The sequence below is a fragment of the Arachis ipaensis genome, chromosome B6, assembly GCF_059453495.1.
Source record: "Arachis ipaensis isolate K30076 ecotype BB chromosome B6, ASM5945349v1, whole genome shotgun sequence".
Taxonomy (NCBI): Eukaryota; Viridiplantae; Streptophyta; class Magnoliopsida; order Fabales; family Fabaceae; genus Arachis; species Arachis ipaensis.
In genome coordinates this window covers 40,119,546-40,145,977 of record NC_142441.1, presented here as the reverse complement: position 1 = coordinate 40,145,977, position 26,432 = coordinate 40,119,546, and the positions used below count along the sequence as shown (strand labels likewise).

Below are 26,432 nucleotides of genomic sequence, written 5' to 3'. Positions count from 1 at the left end.
CGCCGTTGCCGGGGAATTGCAATGGTGTTATGTTATTGGCTATTGTATATATGTTAATATGATTCTTTGCTAGTTTTTGCTTGTTTTAGGAGTTAATTTTTATTAGTTCTTATTAGTTTTATCTTTATTTTCATTTGCTATTATGAATTCTCACCTCTTTGGCTATGAGTTTGGCTCAAATTATGTTGTAGGGAATGGAAACTATAACGACAATATGCATCAAGGATGGATGATAAACCACTATTTTATGGTTTATATTGTGTTTAATTATGTGGTTTTATCATGATCCTTACCCACTTATTCATTAAATTAGCATGCATATTAGATTTCTTTCCGGAATTTATTACATGTTTGAAAACTGCTTCCTAGAGACTTTAATTATTTAATTTTAATTCTCTTTTATTCCATTTGATGCCGTGTTCTGTGTGTTAAGTGTTTCAGATTTTATAGGGCATGAATGAGTTGGAGATTGGGAAGGAAGCTAGCAAAAATGGAAGAAACACAAGAATTTGAGGAGATAACCAGCGAGAAGTGATGTGGTCACATGGCTCACGCGACCGCGCGAAGGAGAGCAAATCGCAGCGACGCGGCCACATGGCTCACACGGCCGCGCGGATTGGAAAGCCCAAGCGACGCGGTAGCGTGGACGACGCGAATGCGTGGCAAGGAAAAGCGTAAGTGACGCGTCCGCATGGATGACACGATCGCGTGACATGTGCGATCTGCATAATCTGTAGAATTCACTGGGGGCGATTTTAGACCCTATTTCGACCCAGTTCTCGGCCCGTAACAGCAGACTAGAGTCAGAAAATATGCAGAAACAAATAACACATTCATTCGGAGAGAGTTTTAGATCTAGTTTTACTCTCTTAGGTTTTTTTTCTCTCTAGGTTTTCGAATTTTTAATTTTCAATTGATCTTAGCATTGGAACATTGAGAAGAGTTATTTCATCATCAAGACTTCGTCATTCTAGTTCGTTTTCTTAACTTGGTTTCATTATTCCATGTTCTTTGTTTTGTTCAATTTTGTTATTTGAATACTTTTATGATTAATTAATGCAAGGATTATTTCTTTTTTAATTCAATTTCAATTCCAATAATTATGTCTTCTTTTAATTCCCTTTCATGTGCTAAGGATTTATTATTTACAATGCATGAGTAGTCTCTTTACTTGATGGGGAGTTGATTAAAAGAAACTCTTGAGTTGAAAGGATTGGAGGAAAAATTTGTAATTGGGTTAAATGTTGGATTGCTATCCTGTCACCAACGCCAATCCCTTTGAACTAAGTGGGTTGCAACTTGTGAACAGATCTGGCATTCTAACTTGTTTGACTTTTCCTTACCTAGTAAAGGATAACCAAACAGAATAACCATTAATTATAATTTAATCTTACAATCACTCCATCAATAGTGGAAATTCAAACCAATCAACTCCCAGTAAGGCTTTTATTCATATTAATTGAATTTCCTCAATTTAAATTCCAATTTACTTAACTCAACTTCTTTGAACATCTGATTAATAAGATAGCACACTTTTCTGCAACTTGTTGGGAGACGACCTGGGACTTAAAACTCCCAGTAATTTTTAATTCAAATTCTCTGTGACATACTTCTAAATTGATAGGCAGATTTTCAGTGAGTTAAGAACTATACTTGCAACGTAACCATTTTAATAATTTTTTAATTCACCAGCTTCTGCGTCTCATCAATTTTTGGTGCCGTTGCCGGGGAGTTACAATAGAGTGCTAATTTTATTAATTAGAATTTATTTATTTGCATTTATTTTATTTTGCTACTATGAGCTGCATGTTTCTTCCGTCAAATGACGCGTTCCCTTCCTGATCCACGCTTGCTAATATTCGATCCTGAAATTGAAAGGACAATTTCAAGAATAAGGCGAGAACAGCGTCGGTTAGCCCGCTCTGAGGGCGGATCTGAAAGTGAATCTGAGGAAGAAACCAGCCCCCGTTCTACTGATTCGGTTGTTTTACGTGCAGAAAACATGGCAGTTAGGAGAGTTACCATCCAAGAGGAAGGAGCCCCTGATTTTACAATGCAACCGTTTCAAGCGCATCATCCAGCGGTAGCTACAGATTTTGAAATAAAGACCGCACTGCTAAATTTGATGCCCAAGTTTCATGGCCTACCTACTCAAGAGCCTATCAAGCACTTGAGAGATTTCCAGGCAGCCTGTTCTACTGTCAGGCGTGATGGCACTGATGAAACTTCAATTCTGCTAAAAGCTTTTCCATTTTCTCTTGAGGGAAAAGCAAGAGAGTGGTACTACACTCAACCTCTAGCAAATGTATCCAACTGGGATACACTCAGAAAGGAGTTTCTGGAGAAATTCTTTCCATCTGAAGTTACTGATAAACTGAGGAAGGATATCTCCACAATTGTTCAGGATGACAATGAGACTCTCTTTGAATACTGGGAGTGCTTCAATAATCTTCTGGAAGCATGCCCCCATCACATGATTGACAAGATCATGCTACTCAGCTATATTACACAGGGTATGAGGCCCCAAGATAAGACCACACTAGAAAGTGCCAGCAATGGGTCTATGAAGAAGTACAAGACCACTGATGAAGCTTGGCAATTGATCAGTGATTTAGCTGAATCCACTAGGAACCACAGACAGAAGCAAGGCCGTTCAAAAGCTGTTGCAGAAGTATCTTCTAGCAGAGAGACTGCTGCTCTAACTCAAAGCATCTGTGAAATGACCAACTTGCTGAAGCAAATGCAGTTTAATCAACAAGCTCAGCAAGCTCAACTTCCTCCACCATAGCAAAACCAACAACTAGTCCCACAAAGAATTTGCGGAATCTGTGCTGATTATAGCCATTACACTGATGAATGCCCGCAGCTCCAACAAGAAGACAACATGGTGGCATCCACTCACAACTTCTATGACCGCCCCAACCAAGGGTACAATCAAAGTGGAAATAATAACCATGGATGGCAGGACAATTCAAACCAGAATTGCAGGGACAACAATAACAGAGGAGGCAGAGATAATCAGGGAAATCAGAGGTGGAACAATAACAACAACAAGTAGCAAAATCAACCTTACAGAGCACCTCACTTGAGGCAGAACCAAGGACCACAGAATAATCAGTAGCAGACCTCTCAATTTACTCATTCTTCGTTATCTTCTAATGAAGATCTACTACAATCTTTTGAGAAAAGACAACAGACCATGGAAAATAACATCATGAATAGTATTAATGCCAGTCTGAATGGTCTCACCTCTACTCTGCAAGCTTTTATGACACAGTTTGGATCAGCACAAAATTCCAGTAACCAACCTTCAAGCACCACTGGAATCCCCTCTCAACCATTACCTAATCCAAAGGGAGGCATTAATGCCATCACCCTGAGGTCCGGAACCACACTGCAGGAGAGGAATCAGGAGGAACCAAGCTCCCCAGAATACGCCTCAGCTGAAGAGGTGGTAAAAATCGAAGATGTTGAAGAGGAAGAGGATATACAGAACATAGCTGAAGAAGAAACAGCTCAACCACAGGAGGAAGCACCAAAAGGCGCAGGCACCACAGAAAACACTACTCCTATTCCATTTCCACAACTTGCAAGGAAGCCCAGGAAGCAGCTGGAACCCGATCCTAAAATGGTAGAGATATTCAAAAAGGTTGAGGTAACTGTTCCCCTTTTTGATGTTATTCAGCAGGTACCTAAATATGCAAAGTTTCTAAAAGACTTATGTATCCATAAAGACAAAATTAATGAATTAGAAACTATTCCTTTAGGTGGTTCTATATCTGCTTTAATGGGAGAATTACCTGAAAAATGTAGTGATCCAGGTCCTTGCATAGTTAGCTGTACTATTGGTGGTGTAGTAATTTATGATTGCATGTGTGATTTAGGAGCATGTGTCAGTATAATGCCTTTGTCTACATATGATGTTTTGAGGCTCCCTCCCTTAAAAAGGTCGGCAGCTCATTTTGTGTTAGCAGATAAAAGCATTATTACAGTGGCTGGAGTTGCTGAAGACGTTTTGGTGAACATTAAAGGACTCACATTTCCCACTGATTTTTATATCTTGGAGATGCCCCACAATGATTCAGATAAGCCATCATCAATCCTACCTGGAAGGCCATTCCTGAAGACATCAAAATTCAAATTGGATGCTTTTTCAGGAACATACTCCTTTGAAATAGATGGCCGTATAGTAATCTTCAATCTGAATAGAGTCATTGACAACCCCCCAGAAGATCGTTCTATGTTCCAGTGTGATGTCATAGACGAAAGTGTGGCTGAAGTTCAAAAGGAAGAGTTTGAAGAGAGGCACACTGGACAAGGTCCAAGTGTGGAGACCCTCTTAACTGACAATGGGGGCACTTCGCCATTTTCACAAGCCCCAGATAATCCAGAGCCCGCCCATGATCAAAAGTTAGAATTGAAACCTCTCCCTCCACATCTCAAATATGCTTATCTTGAGGATGAGAAGAAGCTTCCAGTTATTATTGCAAGGGAACTGACTTCTCAACAAGAAGAGTAGTTACTTGATATACTGTGGAAGCATAAGAAGGCAATTGGGTGGAGTTTGGCAGACATAGTGGGAATCAACCCTCAAGTATACGAGCACAGAATATTTTTTGAAGAGGGAGCAAGATCTGTCCGTCAACCACAAAGAAGATTGAATCCCACCATCTTGGAAGTTGTCAAAAAGGAAGTGACCAGACTATTGGAAGCAGGTATCATATATCCCATTTCAGACAGTGAATGGGTAAGCCCAGTACAAGTGGTGCCCAAGAAATCTGGAGTCACTACAGTGAAGAGTGAGCATGGAGAGCTCATAGCAACTAGAGTTCAGAATGCTTGGAGAGTCTGCATTGATTACAGGTGTCTCAACCAAGCTACCCGTAAGGATCACTACCCACTTCCATTCATTGATCAAATGCTGGATCGCCTGTCAGGTAAATCACATTATTGCTTTTTAGATGGTTACACAGGTTATTTCCAGATTCATATAGCTCCTGAGGATCAGGAAAAGACTACTTTTACATGTCCTTTTGGGACTTATGCTTATAAGAGAATGCCCTTTGGCTTGTGCAATGCACCAGCTACCTTCCAAAGGTGCATGATGAGTCTTTTCTCTGATCTTATTGAGGACTGTATGGAAGTTTTTATGGACGATTTTAGCATTTATGGTGATTCTTTTAGCCTTTACTTAGAGGGATTATCTAGAGTATTAGATAGATGTGTTAATACAAACCTTGTATTGAATTTCGAAAAATGCCACTTTATGGTAAAACAAGGGATTGTATTAGGACATGTGGTATCTAATAATGGCATTTCTGTAGACCCAGCAAAGGTGAATGTTATTTCTAGTTTACCTTACCCCTCTTCTGTGAGGGAAGTCCGTTCGTTCCTTGGCCATGCAGGTTTCTACAGGAGATTTATTAAGGACTTTAGTAAGGTGGCACTTCCCTTATCCAGATTACTGCAGAAGGATATTGAGTTCGAGTTCAGTGAGGATTGCAAACAAGCATTTGATAAGCTGAAGACTGCTCTAACTCAAGCCCCAATTGTGAGAGGACCAGACTGGAGCCAGCTATTTGAAATCATGTACGATGCTTCCAACCATGCAGTAGGAGCAGCGCTGGCTCAGCGTGAAGGTAAGGATCCTTTTGTTATTGCCTATGCGTCTAAGACTTTAGACACTGCCCAGTCCAATTATACTACTACTGAGAAGGAGCTTCTTGCTATTGTTTTTGCTCTGGATAAATTCCGAGCTTATTTACTTGGTACTAGAGTAGTAGTGTATTCGGACCATGCAGCTCTAAAGTATCTATTAGCTAAAAAGGAATCCAAACCAAGACTTATACGTTGGATACTGCTGTTTCAAGAATTTGATTTAGAAATAAAGGATAGGAGTGGTAATCAGAATTTAGTAGCAGACCACTTGAGTCGCCTTGAACATATTAAGGATGATTCCACTCCTATAGATGATAATTTTCCTTTTGACAACCTGCAAGCAGTATCCGAGGTAGTCCCTTGGTATGCACCTGTCGCTAATTATTTAGTTAGCCACACATTTCCTCCACATTTTTCTAAACATCAAAGAGACAAGCTGAAAAGCGAGTCTAAATATTATATATGGGATGACCCATATTTATGGAGATGTGGCGCTGACCAGATAATTAGACGTTGTGTGCCTCAATCAGAATTCCAGTCCATTTTAGAGGCCTGTCACTCATCTGAGAGTGGAGGACATTTTGGCCCTCAAAGAACAGCTAGAAAGATCTTTGACTGCGGATTCTGGTGGCCTACTCTTTTTAGAGACGCTGCTGAGTTTTGTAAATCTTGCTCCCCATGCCAGAAATTTGGTAATATATCTAGGAGGGATGAGATGCCTCAACAATATATGCTCTTCTGTGAAATTTTTTATGTTTGGGGCATTGACTTCATGGGTCCATTTCCAAATTCTAATGGATATTTTTATATATTGTTAGCTGTGGATTATGTTTCCAAATGGGTGGAAGCAATTCCTACCCTTACTGATGATGCTAACACTGTTGTTTCCTTTGTGAGAAACCATATTATATGTCACTTTGGATCACCACGAGCGATCATGAGCGATCAAGGCACCCATTTTTGTAACAGGAGACTAACAGGATTGATGAAGAAGCATGGGATAATCCATAAAGTTGCAACAGCTTACCATCCCCAAATTAATGGGCAAGCCGAGGTGTCAAACAGAGAAATTAAACGTATCTTGCAAAAGATAGTAAAGCCTCATAGAAAAGACTGGAGCACCAGGCTACAAGATGCACTGTGGGCATACAGAACAGCATACAAGACACCCATTGGGATGAGCCCCTTCCGCTTGGTTTACGGAAAAGCTTGTCATCTCCCAGTTGAAATAGAACACAGAGCCTTCTGGGCAGTTAAGGAGTGCAACATGGGAATTGAGAATGCTGGAGCTGAAAGAAAGTTGCAACTGCAGGAACTGGAGAACCTTCGCGTAGAAGCTTATGAGAATTCCAGAATTTACAAGGAAAAGATGAAAGCTGTGCATGATCAAAACATCAAGAAGAAAGAGTTCCAACCTGGAGATTTTGTCCTCCTTTACAAATCTCGACTAAGGCTCATGCCCGGTAAGTTGAGATCAAAATGGGAAGGTCCATACAGAGTAGAGAAGGCTGAACCGTACGGAATTTATCACCAAAGCCATCCTTCAAGCTCTGAACTTATTAAGGTTAATGGACAACGCCTGAAGCTATACCATGGTGAGAAGGTGCAGAAAAATAAGGAGTTTGAGATCTTCCGCTTGGAAGATCCCCACATCGCAGCAGATTGAGCTAGTGGAGCGTCCAACTTACGGACGTTAAAACAAAGTGCTTGGTGGGAGACAACCCACCGCGGTATGATCGTTCTTTTCTTCACTTTTATTTTTTTTTCTTCTTCTTTAATAACTCTTCTCTTTATTAGTGCTTTCGTGCTCTTTCATTTACATGTCTTTATATTTCTTTTAAAAAAAAAGGGTTTTTCGCCACGCGACGTGATTGCACCAGCGGCGCGTCCGCGTCGCAAGGGCGGTGGAGAAAAAAAATAAATAAACAGAGAGTTACGCTGGAGCGTGGCTGGAGGCGTGCCAATGGCACAAATCGACCCACGCGACCGCGTCCCTGACGCGTTCGCGTCGCATGGGAATTATGGCCTCCCACGCGACCGCGTGCCCCACGCGGCCGCGTGCCCTGAGTTTTCGACGTAAAAGGGTGCACAGTAACATTCTGTGCGAGAGTGATGCTGGATTGGTGCTGGAAGCACAATCCTTGTCACGCGACCGCGTCGCCGACACGGCCGTGTCACCCATTTTATAACGCACACTCACGCGATCGCGCGACCCACGCGATCGCGTCACCCAATTTTGGCAATTAAAATAAATTGAACAGAGAGTTGTGCTGGAGCGAGGCTGCACTCGCGCCAGTAGCGTAACATGGGTCACGCGATCGCATGACCGACGCGATCGCACCCCCTTACCTGGAAGCGCACCCATGCGAACGCGTGCCCCACGCGGCCGCGTCGCATGCGCCGCACAGCTCAACCTAAAATTGCCACATACCTTATCTTCCCCTCCTCCCAATCCTAATTTTTCTTTTCCCTCCTTATTTCTTCCTTCCCCCTTCCCCTTTCTATCTCACCTTTCACTCTCTATCTCTCTCACCACCATTAACAAGGTTTTACCTTCTTCTTCCTTCTTCTCTTTTCTATCATTCTTATTATTTTATGTATATATATTATTATTTCCTTTTCTTTTCTTTTTATTTTCAATTTTTTTATTATTTTATTTTTCTTCTTCTTCTTTTCCTTTTTACATGGTGCTAGAAACTTTTTGGAGTCATCATCCCTCATTATATGCTTGTCGATTATTGCAAATTGTTTGACATTTATTTTTTTCTCCTGTTTAAGGGATTGCTTGCATATTCCTCTTCATATTTTTTATACCCTATTCACCATGCATGCTATGTGTTTGTGAAAAAGCTCATATGGCATTATGCACTTCTCTATGCTATACTATTCCATGCTTGCTTTTCACAACTTTACCTTACTATTATATTAATTGAATTTTATTGTCAATACAAACATTTTGGCTTGTTACAAAGTATTGCATGGTCTATGCTACTCATGCCCTTTTCCGGCATGCCAATAAACGCCTTGCATCCACTTGTCTTTGTATGCACCAGTTATTTTCCACTGTTGGCTTTTCATATGCACTCGAGAGCATGTGTTAATGTCATCTACATTTTGCTGTGCATCATTCACCCTCTTTTCCATTTCCTTCCTTGCTGTATATCTCTTTAAATTTAATTTTCTTTCTCTTCCCTTCTTTCAGGATGGCCACCAAGAAAGGAAAGGAGAAAGCAACTTCCAAACCACCAGCAAGAAGAGGAACTAAAAGAGCATTAGTGGCAGAGCCTTCTTCAACTGCAGTCAAGCCCTCAACAAAACGAGTTAAGAGGATAATAAAGGTTGATGAAAAGGAGAAAGCCTTTCCAGCAAAGGACGCTGCGCGATTTTCCAATCGCTACTGTGAGCAGATGTTCCCTATCCTGGCAGAAAGGAACTATAACAATGAATACCTTTTTATCCTCCCGTTCAATATTTCCACCTTTGTTGAGCCGCAAATTGAGCGAAGACAATGGGGTTTCCTATGGAGACAGCCAAGGCAGGTCAATCTTTCCTGGGTAGTTGAGTTCTACTCCAACTTCTACATGCCGACCCTGCAGTCTGTTTATGTCCGGCAAAAGCAAGTCCCCATCACAAAAGAGGCCATTCAGCAAGCTCTAAGTCTTCCCCCTATTCCAGTAGGAATGGACGCTTTTCAAGAAGCCGCCCTTCAGCGCCAGAGATACCAATTTGACTGGGACTCCGTTCTCAGAATCATCGCAGCACCTGGCAGCCGTTGGATCTACGGATACCACCGTACCTACCCTAAGGGAATCTTGGCTTCAGCACTTACCTTGGAGGCTCACGTATGGGCACAGATCATGTCCCATTACGTCTTTTCGAGCACTCATGAGTCCTCCTTCACTGCGGACATGACTGTTCTACTATGGTGCATCCTTACAGACCAACCTCTAAATCTCTCAAGACATATCCGGAATGCTATGGAACACGTACAAATTACGGGCAACTTACCTTTCCCCGCCTTGGTCTCAAATCTTGTCTCAGCAGCCGGCGTCTCCTACAGAGCTAGGGACACCAAAGTCGTGCTTCCACGGGATGATCAGTATGTCCCTAACGGGAAATACCTCAGACTCTCAGTAGCCACTACAAGCCTTCCTACTGCTCCAGTTGAAGATAATCCTTCTTCAACACCACAAGCATCTACAACTGAGAAATTGCTCCAGCAGATAATCAAACGGTTGGATCGGCAAGAACAGAAAGCAAAGATGAGAGAGCGTCGTAACGAGCGCCGATTCAAACACCTCAAGGAGCTACTCAAGGGACACTTCAGAGAGTCAGATACCCCAGATTCCACTTCCTTTACTAGCACAGGGAGCCATGACGGTCCCGGTGATGGAGATACTGCTACCAGCCCACCCCTGTTCCTGACAGATGGCATCGAGGACGGTGCAAAGCCTTACGTGTGGGGAGGTCGGTCAGTACCTGACTTCCGGAGGTAATTTCTCTTCGCTAGCACCAATAATTAGGATATTTTAGTTAGATTTTCTTTCCTTTATAGAATAGAATAAATTGCGTAGGTTAGGATAGTTGCATGCATGTTCTACTTGATTGAAAAGACAATAAGTTTCTTTTAAAAATCTATCTTTGGAACAAAATTTCACTAATTTTTCAAAAATTTTTATGATAAATTTGCTTGAGTTGTATTTAGAACATGATATTTGAGTTAAAGAACACACAACCTGTGAAAGATTTGAGCCTTTATGTATGGTTACATTATTTAACCATAATTGTTTCATTCTTGTGTGTTTACTTCTCTATGATTGTAATCTATATTTTGTTTTATCTTATATGTCCAATATTTATTATATTCACATGCTTGCACATGATTGAGGCCATTATTTGTTATTAACTCACTTATCCCAAATAAGCCTACCTTTTACATCACCTTTGTTAGCCCCTTGAGCTTTTAATCCCCTCTTGTTCTATAACCACATTACTAGCCTTAAGCAGAAAAACAAATTAAAAATCCCAAGTGAATCTTTGGTTAGCTTAAGATAGAAATTGTGTATCAACTAAAGTGTGGGAACATTGGGTAATAAGGGAATGTATTTAATTTATTTGAATATTGGGAATTTGGAAACCTACTCATGAAAAGAAAAACCAAATTAGAAAATAATAAAGAATCTATGTGCATTGATACGTTATGTTTGCTTTTATGAAAAAATAATAATAATAATAATAATAATTATATATATATATATATATATATATATATATATATATGAAATAAATAAGGGGACAAAAATTATCCCAATGTTAATGTTAATCAATGCACATGTGATAAATTAAAAAGAAAAATTTGGTACATGAGTATGGGAATCATACAAAAGTGGGAATTATGGGTAGCTAGGTATGATTTTAAACTTGTATAAAGTATGTATATGTTAGGTGAGATCTTAGACTAATCAAAGATTCACTTTGTTAGCTCACTTAGCCTTATATATATATATATATATATATATACATCCTTACCTTTACCTTAGCCCCATTACAACCTTGAAAAGACCTCATGATGTTTGCATTGGTATATTAACTGTTGTTGATTGGTTAGGAGAAGAACAAAAGTTAGAAAGCATGATTAGAGAAGGATAGAGTGATCACCCTATACATTAGAGATTAGAACGTACATACATTATCAGTGAGGGTTCAATACTTGAATTTTCATATTCCCTGCTTTCATGAGCTATCTTTTTGCAATTTTATCCATTTTATTGTATAATGATAGAATTAGTGGAATTTGATTTGTAATTGTTTTGAAGAGCTTATTTACTTTTGATCAAGTGGGCAAAAACCATATAGTTGCATTTATTTATATATATATAGGTTTGCATTGCATTTCATGAGTTTCTACATGTTTGTACTTATTTCCTTATCTCCTTCAATTAAGCATGAGGACATGCTAATGTTTAAGTGTGGGGAGGTTGATAAACCACTATTTTATGGTTTATATTGTGTTTAATTATGTGGCTTTATCATGATCCTTACCCACTGATGACAAGTCATCCTAGCCTATTTTAGCTAGTCTTTTTCTTTAGTTTTCATTAGAATTATGCACTTTCTTGAGCTACAAGCAAGCTAATTGAGTAGATTTTCATGTTTCCCTTGATTGAACCAACCATATATGAATTCATGCCATTTCATGAGGTTTTGTGCTATATTTGTTGCAAATTATGAAAGATTGAATATCCCATGATTTTGAGCATAGCTTTGATGAGTTTGGTTGATTCTTGATAGGTGAAGAAAGCTTGGAAAAAGGTTGAAGCAAAGAGGAGTGGCTAGAAGTGAAGAAAGAGATAAGTGAAAGTGAACTTGGAGGCATGAAGTTAGCCCCAACGTTAGCCCCCTAACTTGGAGGCTAACGTTGGGCATGAAGTACTCCCTGGGCTCCCACGTTTGAGCCAAGGTTAGCCCCCTAACTTGGAGGCTAACGTTGGCAAGAGAGTTATAAAGGGGGAGAAGGCCAACGTTTGCGCCAACGTTAGCCCCCTAACTTGGAGGCTAACGTTGGCACCTTAATCACAAAGGGGGAAGGCCAACGTTTGCGCCAACGTTAGCCCCCTAACTTGGAGGCTAACGTTGGCGCCACTAGCACCAAGCATTGCCAACGTTAGGGTCAAAGTTAGACCCCTAACGTTGGCACCAACGTTCAAACCAGGAAATCATGCTTGCTGCCATGAAAAGTTAGGGTCAAAGTTAGACCCCTAACTTTGGCCCTAACGTTGAGACCAACTTTGGCTAACTTCATTTCCGGTTCAATTGGTTCACTTCGGTTCTTCTTCAAACTTCAAGAGCAATCAACCAAGGCCTCTTTCAACCCAATTCCACCAAGAACAAAGGCCCAACTCAAGGCTTGGAGATCATTTTGAAAAGTGTATAAATAGGATAGAATTCAAGTTATTAGGAGAGCTTTCCTTTTAGAATTTTCATAATAGTTTTCGGAGAGCTTTTGAACTTGAGTGAACTTTAATTTCTTGCTTTCATTGCTTTCAATTTCATTTTACATTTGTCTTAGATCTTGGATTGGAGAATTGAAGAAATTCTGTTTCAATCTCAATCTTGGATCTCTTTGCTTTATTTACTGAATTTCATTTCCGGTTCATTGTTCTTCATCTCTTTCCTTTGCAATTTACATTTCCTTTGCTATTGATCTTGTTGGATCTAGGAAGGCATTGAGATTTAGACTTGGTTTTCTAGTCTCTGGGTCCTGAGATCTGAATTCTCATTTCAATTCTCTGTTTAATGCTTTCATTGTTTATTCACTTTGCTGTTATAAGATCCGGTTCAATCCCAATTCCCTTTTCCTTCTTCTGTTTGATGCAATTTAGTTTTTCCTTGTTTAAATTCTGCAAATCCACATCCCAACCCCCTTTACATTCCAAGCAATTTACATTTCTTGCACTTTAAGTTTCTGCAATTTACATTTCTTGCACTTTAAGTTTCTGCCATTTAATTTCTTGTTCTTTAAGTTTCAGCAATTTACTTTCCCGCTCTCTTTAATTTCTTGCAATTTACATTCTGCAAATCACAAATCACCCAACCAACACTTGATTCGCTTGACTAAATCAACCACTAAACTAAAATTGCTCAATCCTTCAATCCCTGTGGGATCGACCTCACTCCCGTGAGTTTTTATTACTTGATACGACCCGGTACACTTGCCGGTTAGTTGTGGGTGTTTTGGGAGAGATTCGTTTCTCACCAAAATATCTCATCACCCACTTATTCATTAAATTAGCATGCATATTAGATTTCTTTCCGGAATTTATTACATGTTTGAAAACTGCTTCCTAGAGACTTTAATTATTTAATTTTAATTCTCCTTTATTCCATTCGATACCGTGATCTGTGTGTTAAGTGTTTCAGATTTTATAGGGCATGAATGAGTTGGAGATTGGGAAGGAAGCTAGCAAAAATGGAAGAAACACAAGAATTTGAGGAGATAACCAGCGAGAAGTGATGCGGTCGCATGGCTCACGCGACCGTGCGAAGGAGAGCAAATTGCAGTGACGCGGCCGCATGGCTCACGCGGCCGCGCGGATTGGAAAGCCCAAGCGACGCGGTAGCGTGGACGACGCGAACGCGTGGCAAGGAAAAGCGTAAGTGACGCGTCCGCATGGATGACGCGATCGCGTGACATGTGCGATCTGCATAATCTGCAGAATTCGCTGGGGGCGATTTTGGACCCTATTTCGACCCAGTTCTCGGCCCGGAACAGCAGACTAGAGTCAGAAAATATGCAGAAACAAATAACACATTCATTCGGAGAGAGTTTTAGATCTAGTTTTACTCTCTTAGGTTTTTTTTCTATCTAGGTTTTAGAATTTTTAATTTTCAATTGATCTTAGCATTGGAACATTGAGAAGAGTTATTTCATCATCAAGACTTCGTCATTCTAGTTCGTTTTCTTAACTTGGTTTCATTCTTCCATGTTCTCTGTTTTGTTCAATTTTGTTATTTGAATACTTTTATGATTAATTAATGCAAGGATTATTTCTTTTTTAATTCAATTTCAATTCCAATAATCATGTCTTCTTTTAATTCCCTTTCATGTGCTAAGGATTTATTATTTACAATGCGTGAGTAGTCTCTTTACTTGATGGGGAGTTTATTAAAAGGAACTCTTGAGTTAGAATGATTGGAGGAAAAATTTGTAATTGGGTTAAATGTTGGATTGCTATCCTGTCACCAATGCCAATCCCTTTGAACTAAGTGGATTGCAACTTGTGAACAGATCTGGCATTCCAACTTGTTTGACTTTCCCTTACCTAGTAAAGGATAACCAAACAGAACAACCATTAATTATAAATTAATCTTACAATCACTCCATCAATAGTGGAAATTCCAACCAATCAACTCCCAGTCAAGGCTTTTATTCATATTAATTGACTTTCCTCAATTTAAATTCCAATTTACTTAACTCAACTTCTTTGAACATCTGATTAATAAGATAGCACACTTTTCTGCAACTCGTTGGGAGACGACCTGGGACTTAAAACTCCCAGTAATTTTTAATTCAAATTCTCTGTGACATACTTCTAAATTGATAGGCAGATTTTCGGTGAATTAAAAACTATACTTGCAACGTAACCATTTTAATAATTTTTTAATTCACCAGCTTCTGCGTCTCATCAATGGAACAATCAAAGGTGGGAGGAGCCTCAAGGGATTGATCACCCTTCTTGGCAACAACAACTTCCAGATTCTTATGGGTATAACTCTCATCTTAATGCATATCAATCTAATGGATGTGGTGACCCTTATTGTGATTGTCAACAACCACCACCACATGCCTATGAACCACCCCCTCAACATGGTTTTGAACCACCTTACTCGCAAGCCCCATACCACCAAACACCTCCATATGGCCCTAATCCTTATCCACCCTACCAACCACCTTATGAGCCATATGAACCATACATAGAACCACCACAATTCCAACACAACTACTCTCAAGAACCACCTCAATATACACCAACTCCATACCCTTACCAAAATAAACCACCTTCCAACTATAATGCCTTTCCCTCAAACAATGAATCCTCTCTTCCACCACCATCCCCCGTTGAAGCCCCCACGCTATAACTAAGAGAACTTGACTCTCAACTCCAAAGGCAACAAGAGGGGATGAAAAAGGAGTTTAAAGAGCTAGGAGCCAAGATGGCTATCCTAGCGGAAGCCGTTAGCAATATGGTCTCATTCCACCTAAGCCTATATGACCAAGGCTCTCTCATTGTTGAATGTGGAGAATAAATCAAGGAGCATAGTGAGGGAGTAAGTTTAGAGCTTCAAGGTAAAGAAGAAGAGTTGAAGCAAGAATTGCCACAAGGGGAGGAAGTTAAGATAATTGAGCCGGAAGGAGTGGTTGAAAACCTAGGAGATGTTGGAAGTCCATGGGAATGTAGCATTAAAGAGCCCTCTTTCAAGAAGCTTGACATTGATGTTGAGGAGGGTGTATGGTGCACGAAATTGTGATGTCCAGGCTCAAACAATCCCCGGCAACGTGAGCAACTTGGTGCTCTGATCTCAATACATAATTGTCACAACTTCGATACAACTAACCAGCAAGTGCACTGGGTCGTCCAAGTAATACCTTACGTGAGTAAAGGTCGAATCCCACGGAGATTGTTGGTATGAAGCAAACTATGGTCACCTTGTAAATCTCAGTCAGGCAGATATAAAGTGATAATGGTGTTTTCGAATTTAATATAATAAAATAGGGATAGAGATACTTATGTAATTCATTGGTAGGAATTTCAGATAAGCGAATGGAGATGCTTTTCGTTCCTCTGAACCTCTGCTTTCCTGCTATCTTCATCCAATCAGTCTTACTCCTTTCCATGGCTGGCTTTATGCAAGGGCATAACCGTTGTCAGTGGCTACATCCCCTCCTCTCAGTGAATAATATGCTCACGCACCCTGTCACGGCACGGCTATTCATCTGTCGGTTCCCGATCATGCTGGAATAAGATTCACCCTCCTTTTGCGTCTGTCACTAACGCCCAGCACTCGCGAGTTTGAAGCTCGTCACAGTCATTCAATCATTGAATCCTACTCAGAATACCACAGACAAGGTTTAGACCTTCCGGATTCTCTTGAATGCCGCCATCATTCTAGCTTACGCCACGAAGATTCTGGTTAGGAGATCTAAGAGATATTCATTCTAGCTTATTTCATGTAGAACAGAAGTGTTTGTCAGGCACGCGTTCATAAGGGAGAAGGATGATGAGCGTCACACATAATCATCACCTTCATCACGTTCTTGGGTGCGAATGGATATCTTAGAAGCGAAATAAGAAGAATTGAATAGAAAACAGAAGTACTTTGCATTAATCTTTGAGGAACAGCAGAGCTCCACACCTTAATCTATGGAGTGTAGAAACTCTACCGTTGAAAATACATAAGTAAAGGTCCAGGCATGGCCGAGATGGCCAGCCCCCTAAAGCGTGATCAAAGGATCATAAGGTAATCCAAAGATGCCTAATACAATAGTAAGAGGTCCTATTTATAATAAACTAGCTACTAGGGTTTACATGAGTAAGTATTTGATGTATAAATCCACTTCCGGGGCCCACTTGGTGTGTGTTTGGGCTGAGCTTAAGTGTTGCACGTGCAGAGGCCATTTGTGGAGTTGAACGCCAGTTTTTGTGCCAGTTTGGGCGTTCAACTCTGGTTTTGGATCCTTTTCTGGCGCTGGACGCCAGATTTGGGTAGAAAGCTGGCGTTGAACGCCAGTTTACGTCATCAATTCTTGGCCAAAGTATGGACTATTATATATTGCTGGAAAGCCCTGGATGTCTACTTTCCAAAGCAATTGGAAGCGCGCCATTTTGAGTTCTGTAGCTCCAGAAACTCCACTTTGAGTGCAGGGAGGTCAGAATCCAACAGCATCAGCAGTCCTTCTTCAACCTCTGAATCTGATTTTTGCTCAAGTCCCTCAATTTCAGCCAGAAAATACCTGAAATTACAGAAAAACACACAAACTCATAGTAAAGTCCAGAAATGTGAATTTAACACAAAATCTATTAAAAACATCCCTAAAAGTAACTAGATCCTACTAAAAACATACTAAAAACAATGTCAAAAAGCGTATAAATTATCCGCTCATCACAACACCAAACTTAAATTGTTGCTTGTCCCCAAGCAACTGAAAATCAAAATAGGATAAAAAGAATAGAATATACTATAAATTCCAAACTATCAATGAAACAGAGCTTCAATCATATGAGCGGGACTTATAGCTTTTTGCCTCTTGAATAGTTTTGGCATCTCACTTTATCCATTGAGGTTCAGAATGATTGGCATCTATAGGAACTCAGAGTTCAGATAGTGTTATTGATTCTCCTAGTTCAGTATGATGATTCTTGAACACAGCTATTTTATGAGTCTTGGCCGTGGCCCTAAGCACTTTGTTTTCCAGTATTACGACCGGATACATAAATGCCACAGACACATAATTGGGTGAACCTTTTCAGATTGTGACTCAGCTTTGCTAAAGTCCCCAATTAGAGGTGTCCAGGGTTCTTAAGCACACTCTTTTTTTGCTTTGGACCTTGACTTTAACCGCTCAGTCTCAAGTTTTCACTTGACACCTACACGCCACAAGCACATGGTTAGGGACAACTTGGTTTAGCCGCTTAGACCAGGATTTTATTCCTTTAGGCCCTCCTATCCACTGATTCTCAAAGCCTTGGGATCCTTTTTATTTGCCCTTGCCTTTTGGTTTTAAGAGCTTTTGGCTTTTCTGCTTGCTTTTTCTTTTTCTTTCTATATTTTTTTTTTTGCCTATTTTTTTTTTCTATTTTTTTTTTCTGCAAGCTTTGTTCTTTGCTGCTTTTTCTTGCTTCAAGAATCATTTTTATGATTTTTCAGATTATCAAATAACATGTCTCCTAGTCATCATTCTTTCAAGAGCCAACATATTTAACATTCTTAAACAACAACTTCAAAAGACATATGCACTGTTCAAGCATACATTCAGAAAACAAGAAGCATTGTCACCACATCAATATAATTAAACTAAGTTCAAGGATAAATTCAAAACTCATGTACTTCTTGTTCTTTTGATTTAAAACATTTTTTTTAAGAGAGGTGATGGATTCATAGGACATTTATAACTTTAAGACATAGTTAATGATCATGTAATGAAGACACAAACATAGATAAGCACATAACATGGAAAATGAAAAACAGAGAAAGTAAGAACAAGGAATGAGTCCACCTTAGTGATGTCCTTGAGCTCTTCTATGTCTCTTCCTTGTCTTTGCTGCTCCTCCTTCATTGCTTTTAGATCTTCTCTGATTTCATGAAGGATGATGGAGTGCTCTTGATGTTCCACCCTTAGTTGCTTCCAATAATTGTGTGGAGGAAAATGTATCCCCTGAGGTATCTCAGGGATCTCTTGATTTGCAGTCAAATGTTCTACCACTGAGCTTTAGACCCTTGATGGAAGCTTTTGTCTTCCCTTTCCTCTTTCTAGAGGCTTCTCTGGCCTTAGGTGCCATCAATGGTTATGGAAAAAACAAAAAAGCTATGCTTTTTACCACACCAAACTTAGAATGTTGCTCGCCCTCGAGCAAAAGAAGAAAGAATAGAAGAATAAGAAGAAGATATGGAGGAGATGGAGGGAGATGTGTATTCGGCCATAGGGGTGGGATTGGGTGGGGAAGAGATGCTGAATTTTGAAGGAAAGTGGGTGTTTGGATGTGAGTGGTAAAGAGTTAATAGGGAAGAGTGTTTATTGGGAATAGAGGATGATTGAGAAGAGAGAAGAGAGTGAGTGGAGGTAGGTGGGGATCCTGTGGGGTCCACAGATCCTGAGGTGATCCTGTGAGGTCCACAGATCTTGAGGTTTCAAGGCATTTACATCTCTGCATCAATTTAGGCATGCAAAATGCCCTTGCACACAACTCTGGGCGTTCAGCGCCAGGTTGGTGCCCATTTTGGGTGTTCAACGCCCATTTGCTGCCATTTCTGGCGTTGAACGCCAGAACCATGCTTGTTCTGGGCGTTCAGCGCCAGGATGCTCCCATTCTGGGCGTTCAGCGCCAGAACTATGCTCTGTTCTGGCGTTTGAACGCCAGACAGATGCTCCTCCAGGATGTGATTTTTCTTCTGTTGTTTTTGATTCCGTTTTTGAATTTTTTTTGTTTATTTTGTGACTCCACATGATCATGAACCTAAGAAAACATGAAAAACAATAAAAATAAGAATTAGATAAACATTGGGTTGCCTCCCAACAAGCGCTTCTTTAATGTCAATAGCTTGACAGTGGGCTCTCATGGAGCCTCACAGATGTGCAGAGCTTTGTTGAGACTCTCCAACACCAAACTTAGAGTTTGGATATGGGAGTTCAACACCAAACTTAGAGTTTGGTTGTGGCCTCCCAACACCAAACTTAGAGTTTGACTGTGGGGGCTCTGGTTGACTCTGCTTGGAGAGAAGCTTTTTCTGCTTCCTCCCCATGGTTGCAGAGGGAGATCCTTGAGTTTTAAACACAAGGGAGTTCTCATTCCATTGAAGGAATATTTCACCTCTGTCAACATCAATCACAGCTCTTGCTGTGGCCAGGAAAGGTCTTCCTAGGATGATGGATTCATCCTCTTCCTTTCCAGTATCCAGGACTATGAAATCAGCAGGGATGTAAAGGCCTTCAACCTTTACTAACACGTCCTCTACTTGTCCATAAGCCTGTTTTCTAGAGCTGTCTGCCATCTCTAATGAGATTTTAGCAGCTTGCACCCTATAGATTCCCAGTTTCTCTATTACAGAGAGGGGCATGAGGTTTATTCCTGAACCAAGGTCACACAGAGCCTTAAAGATCATGGTGCCTATGGTACAGGGTATTATGAACTTTCCAGGATCCTGTCTCTTCTGAGGCAATGTCAGTTGATCCAGATCACTTAGTTCATTGATGAACAAGGGAGGTTCAACTTCCCAAGTATCAATGCCAAATAATTTGGCATTCAGCTTCATGATTGCACCAAGAAACTTGGCAGTTTGCTCTTCAGTAACATTCTCATTCTCTTCAGAAGAGGAATATTCATCAGAGCTCATGAAGGGCATAAGGAGGTTCAATGGGATCTCTATGGTCTCTAGATAGGCCTCAGAGTCCTTTGGTTCCTCAGAGGGAAGCTCCTTATTAATCACTGGACGTCCCAGGAGGTCTTCCTCCTTGGGATTCACGTCCTCTCCTCTCCTCACAGGTTCGGCCATGGCGCTTATGTCAATGGCCTTGCACTCTCCTTTTGGATTCTCTTCTGTATTGCTTGGGAGAGTACTAGGAGGGATTTCAGTGATCCTTTTACTCAGCTGGCCCACTTGTGCTTCCAGATTTCTATTGGAAGACCTTGTTTCATTCATGAAACTTACAGTGGCCTTAGATAGATCAGAGACTAGATTTGCTAAATTAGAAGCATTTTGTTCAGAGTTCTCTGTCTGTTGCTGAGTTGATGATGGAAAAGGCTTGCTATTACTAAACCTGTTTCTTCCACCATTATTAAAGCCTTGTTGGGGCTTTTGATCCTTCCATGAGAAATTTGGATGATTTCTCCATGTTGAGTTATAGGTGTTTCCATAAGGTTCACCTAAGTAATTTACCTCTGCTATTGCAGGGTTCTCAGGATCATAGGCTTCTTCTTCAGAAGATGCCTCTTGAGTACTGTTGGATGCAGCTTGCATTCCATGTAGACTCTGAGAGATCATATTGACTTGCTGAGTCAATATTTTATTCTGAGCCAATATGGCATTCAGAGTATCAACCTCAAGAACTCCCTTCTTCATAGGCGTCCCATTACTCACAGGATTCCTTTCAGAAGTGTACATGAACTGGTTATTAGCAACCATGTCAATGAGTTCTTGAGCTTCTGCAGGCGTTTTCTTTAGGTGAATGGATCCACCTGCAGAAGTGTCCAGTGACATCTTTGATAGCTCAGATAAACCATCATAGAATATATCCAGGATGGTCCATTCTGAAAGCATGTCAGAAGGACACTTTTTGGTCAACTGTTTGTATCTTTCCCAAGCTTCATAGAGGGATTCACCTTCTTTTTGTCTGAAGGTTTGAACATCAGCTCTAAGCTTGCTCAGCTTTTGAGGAGGAAAGTACTTGGCTAAGAAAGCCGTGACCAGCTTATCCCAAGAGTTCAGGCTGTCTTTGGGTTGAGAATCCAACCATAATCTAGCTCTGTCTCTTACAGCAAAAGGGAAAAGCATGAGCCTGTAGACTTCAGGATCTACTCCATTAGTCTTAACAGTATCACATATCTGCAAGAATTCAGTTAAGAACTGAAAAGGATCTTCAGATGGAAGTCCATGAAACTTGCAGTTCTGCTGCATCAGAGAAACTAACTGAGGTTTCAGCTCAAAGTTGTTTGCTCCAATGGCAGGAATGGAGATGCTTCTTCCATGTAAATTGGAATTAGGTGCAGTAAAGTCACCAAGCATTCTCCTTGCATTGTTGTTGGGTTCGGCTGCCATTTCCTTTACTTGTTCAAAATTTTCAATCAAGTTGTCTCTGGATTGTTGTAATTTAGCTTCTCTTAGTTTCCTTTTCAGAGTCCTTTCAGGTTCTGGATCAGCTTCAACAAGAATGCCTTTTTCTCTGTCCCTGCTCATAAGAAAGAGAAGAGAACAAGAAAAGAAGAGGAATCCTCTATGTCACAGTAAAGAGGTTCCTTATTGTTAGTAGAAGAAAAGAAGAAGAAATTCGAACACAGATAGAGGAGGGGGTTCGAATTTGGTGATGATGTGAGGAAGAGATGTTAGTAGATGAATAAACAAATAGAAGAAGATGAGAGGGGGAAGTGAATTTTCGAAAACAATTTTTGAAAAAGAGTTAGTGATTTTTGAAAATAGTTTTTGAAAAAGGTTAGTATTTTTTTCGAAAAAATTTTTTTTAAATAAAAAATAAAAATAATTAGTTAATAAAAAAGAAATTTTTGAAAAAGAGGGAAGATATTTTCGAAAATTAGAGAGAGAGAGAGTTAGTTAGGTAGTTTTGAAAAAGTTAAGAAACAAACAAAAAGTTAGTTAGTTAGTTGAAACAAATTTTGAAAAGATAAGAAGTTAGGAAGTTAGAAAAGATATTTTGAAAAGATATTTTTGAAAAAGATAAGATAAGAAGATATTTTTGAAAAGATATGATTGAAATTAGTTTTGAAAAAGATTTGATTTTTAAAATCACAATTAATGACTTGATTCATAAGAAATCACAAGATATGATTCTAGAACTTAAAGTTTGAATCTTTCTTAACAAGCAAGTAACAAACTTCAAATTTTTGAATCAAAACATTAATTGATTATATTATTTTCGAAAATTTGATATAAAAATAAGAAAAAGATTTTTGAAAAATATTTTTTTTTAATTTTCGAAAATAACTAAGAATTTTGAAAAAGATTTGATTTTTGAAAAAGATAAGATTTTCAAATTGAAAATTTGATTTGACTCATAAGGAACAACTTTGATTTTTAAAAATTTTTGAAAAAGTCAACTCAATTTTCGAATTTGATGAGAGAAAAAGGGAAAGATATATTTTTTTTTTTGAATTTTTATGGAGAGAAAAACAAGAAAAATGATACAATGCATGAAATTTTTAGATCAAAACAATGAATGCATGCAAGAATGCTATGAATGTCAAGATGAACACCAAGAACACTATGAATGTCATGCTGAACATCAAGAACATATTTTTGAAAAATTTTTAATGCAAAGATAACATGCAAGACACCAAACTTAGAATTCTTTAATGCTTGCGCACTAAGAATTCAAGAATGCATATGATAAACATGAAAAGACACAAAACAAAAAATCATCAAGATCAAACAAGAAGACTTACCAAGAACAACTTGAAGATCATGAAGAACACCATGAATGCATGATATTTTCGAAAAAATGCAAGATGCATATGCAAGTGACACCAAACTTATGATATGACTCAAGACTCAAACAAGAAACACAAAAATATTTTTGATTTTTATGATTTTCTAATTTTTTTTTGGATTTTTATTTTATGTTTTTCGAAAAATAATTTTGAAAAAGAAAATAAGGATTCCAAAAATTTTTAATATGAATTCCAGGAATCTTATGCTCTAAAGCTCCAATCAAAGGGTCAGGCATGGCTTAATAGCCAGCCAAGCTTTAGTATGTAACTCAGACATGACACGCCTGACATTCCTTACATTCAACAGCCAATTGGCTAAGAAAGATAAAGAAGCTCTTCTCTTGAGTATAAGAATTGAGACATGGCTTTACAGCCAGCCAGGCTTCAACATGCTCCATGAAACACTAGAATTCATTCTTAAAAATTCTGAAAGGAAAATATATTTTTGAAAACATTTTTATTTTAAAAATTTTTTTTCGAAAACAAAGGAAGAATTTTTGAAAGATTTTTGAAAAATTTTTTGAAAACAAGACAAAAAGAAAATTACCTAATCTGAGCAACAAGATGAACCGTCAGTTGTCCAAACTCGAACAATCCCCGGCAACGGCGCCAAAAACTTGGTGCACGAAATTGTGATGTCCAGGCTCAAACAATCTCCGGCAACGTGAGCAACTTGGTGCTCTGATCTCAATACATAATTGTCACAACTTCGATACAACTAACCAGCAAGTGCACTGGGTCGTCCAAGTAATACCTTACGTGAGTAAAGGTCGAATCCCATGGAGATTGTTGGTATGAAGCAAGCTATGGTCACCTTGTAAATCTCAGTCAGGCAGATATAAAGTGATAATGGTGTTTTCGAATTTAATATAATAAAATAGGGATAGAGATACTTATGTAATTCATTGGTAGGAATTTCAGATAAGCGAATGGAGATGCTTTTCGTTCCTCTGAACCTCTACTTTCCTGCTATCTTCATCCAATCAGTCTTACTCCTTTCCATGGCTGGATTTATGCAAGGGCATCACCGTTGTCAGTGGCTACATCCCCTCCTCTCAGTGAATAATATGCTCACGCACCCTGTCACGGCACGGCTATTCATCTGTCGGTTCCCGATCATGCTGGAATAAGATTCACCCTCCTTTTGCGTCTGTCACTAACGCCCAGCACTCGCGAGTTTGAAGCTCGTCACAGTCATTCAATCATTGAATCCTACTCAGAATACCACAGACAAGGTTTAGACCTTCCGGATTCTCTTGAATGCCGCCATCATTCTAGCTTACGCCACGAAGATTCTGGTTAGGAGATCTAAGAGATATTCATTCTAGCTTATTTCATGTAGAACAGAAGTGTTTGTCAGGCACGCGTTCATAAGGGAGAAGGATGATGAGCGTCACACATAATCATCACCTTCATCACGTTCTTGGGTGCGAATGGATATCTTAGAAGCGAAATAAGAAGAATTGAATAGAAAACAGAAGTACTTTGCATTAATCTTTGAGGAACAGCAGAGCTCCACACCTTAATCTATGGAGTGTAGAAACTCTACCGTTGAAAATACATAAGTAAAGGTCCAGGCATGGCCGAGATGGCCAGCCCCCTAAAGCGTGATCAAAGGATCATAAGGTAATCCAAAGATGCCTAATACAATAGTAAGAGGTCCTATTTATAATAAACTAGCTACTAGGGTTTACATGAGTAAGTATTTGATGTATAAATCCACTTCCGGGGCCCACTTGGTGTGTGTTTGGGATGAGCTTAAGTGTTGCACGTGCAGAGGCCATTTGTGGAGTTGAACGCCAGTTTTTGTGCCAGTTTGGGCGTTCAACTCTGGTTTTGGATCCTTTTCTGGCGCTGGACGCCAGATTTGGGTAGAAAGCTGGCGTTGAACGCCAGTTTACGTCGTCAATTCTTGGCCAAAGTATGGACTATTATATATTGCTGGAAAGCCCTAGATGTCTACTTTCCAAAGCAATTGGAAGCGCGCCATTTTGAGTTCTGTAGCTCCAGAAAATCCACTTTGAGTGCAGGGAGGTCAGAATCCAACAGCATCAGCAGTCCTTCTTCAACCTCTGAATCTGATTTTTGCTCAAGTCCCTCAATTTCACCCAGAAAATACCTGAAATCCCAGAAAAACACACAAACTCATAGTAAAGTCCAGAAATGTGAATTTAACACAAAATCTATTAAAAACATCCCTAAAAGTAACTAGACCCTACTAAAAACATACTAAAAACAATGTCAAAAAGCGTATAACTTATCCGCTCATCAGTGTACAACCTCCAAAGCATATCATGATTGAAAACTTTGAAGAGGTTGATCAAGAGATGGATTCAATCATTGATGAATTCTTATGTACAATTGAATCCTCTCCCATTGGGCTTGACATGGAGATTAAAGAAGAAGATACCTCACCTTCCATACCCTTGGTAAGAAATGAAGAAGAGATTGAATTAGAAGGAAGCCACCAAGAGGAGGAGGTTGAGCAAGAAGCAAGCTCCATCAGTGAAGATGATTCCACACCAACTAATGAGTCTTTTGGAATTGATGAATCTCCTTTATTGTGTTGTGAAATTGATGACAAGGAGGACCGTGCACAACCTCTAACACATGGTTTGAGCAATAAAGGGTGTATAGAAGAAGTTGGTGAGCAAGGAATTGAAGTTGAAGAAGCTTGCAAGGAGGTGGAGGTAGTCAAGAAGGAGCACAAGGGCGTAGCTCTCGCATTGGCTAAGTGTGGGGAGGTCCCCCTTCCTGAGTCACCATCATCCAACACAACATTCAAGTGGGTAAAATTCTTATCCCTAGGCTTCACTTTCTCACTTGAATATGGTTTGATTGAAAATGATGGTCAACTTAGAGCTCTTTGTGGAGTTAAGAGTAAGAAAGAGTTGTGTAGTGGTTGGACACATCACTCTAAGTTCATGATGGTTGCATGCTCGAAGTTGAATAGCAATGGTTGGTGTAGAACCAAATTGCATGGGTCTAGGAGAATGTTTGGATGCTTAATTGAGAATTCTAAGGTCATGCCACCCAATTAGAATCATGATGATCAATTTGAAGATGGGAGTCAAAACAAAGTGTGGGATCCCGGATCGCACGAGGAGAATCAAATTTGGGAGCCCATGGCTTGTGTGGAACTCCATCAAGGCTTGGAGTTATCATCTTTGAAGACTAAAGCTTATTGGAGATTCAAGCATTGGTGGATGTTCAAGGATAGCTTCAAGCACAAGCCACCTTAAGAGGAGCCCCCCATAAGTCCAACTTAAGGACAATAAACAAAAGTGCTAGGTGGGAGACACCCCATCATGGTAAATTCTTTTCATTTTTCCCTTTTGT

At 39.7% G+C, this 26,432-nt stretch overlaps 2 non-coding genes across 2 annotated transcripts; one reads left to right on the top strand and one right to left on the bottom strand.

The window, feature by feature from the left end:
• Positions 1-2,371: 2,371 nt before the first annotated feature.
• On the bottom strand, positions 2,372-2,479 carry LOC148555248 (small nucleolar RNA R71). The gene has a single exon (XR_015888328.1). It is a non-coding gene; the product is annotated as a small nucleolar RNA R71 (small nucleolar RNA).
• Positions 2,480-21,186: 18,707 nt separating this feature from the next.
• On the top strand, positions 21,187-21,294 carry LOC148555247 (small nucleolar RNA R71). The gene has a single exon (XR_015887667.1). It is a non-coding gene; the product is annotated as a small nucleolar RNA R71 (small nucleolar RNA).
• The last annotated feature ends 5,138 nt before the right edge of the window (positions 21,295-26,432 follow it).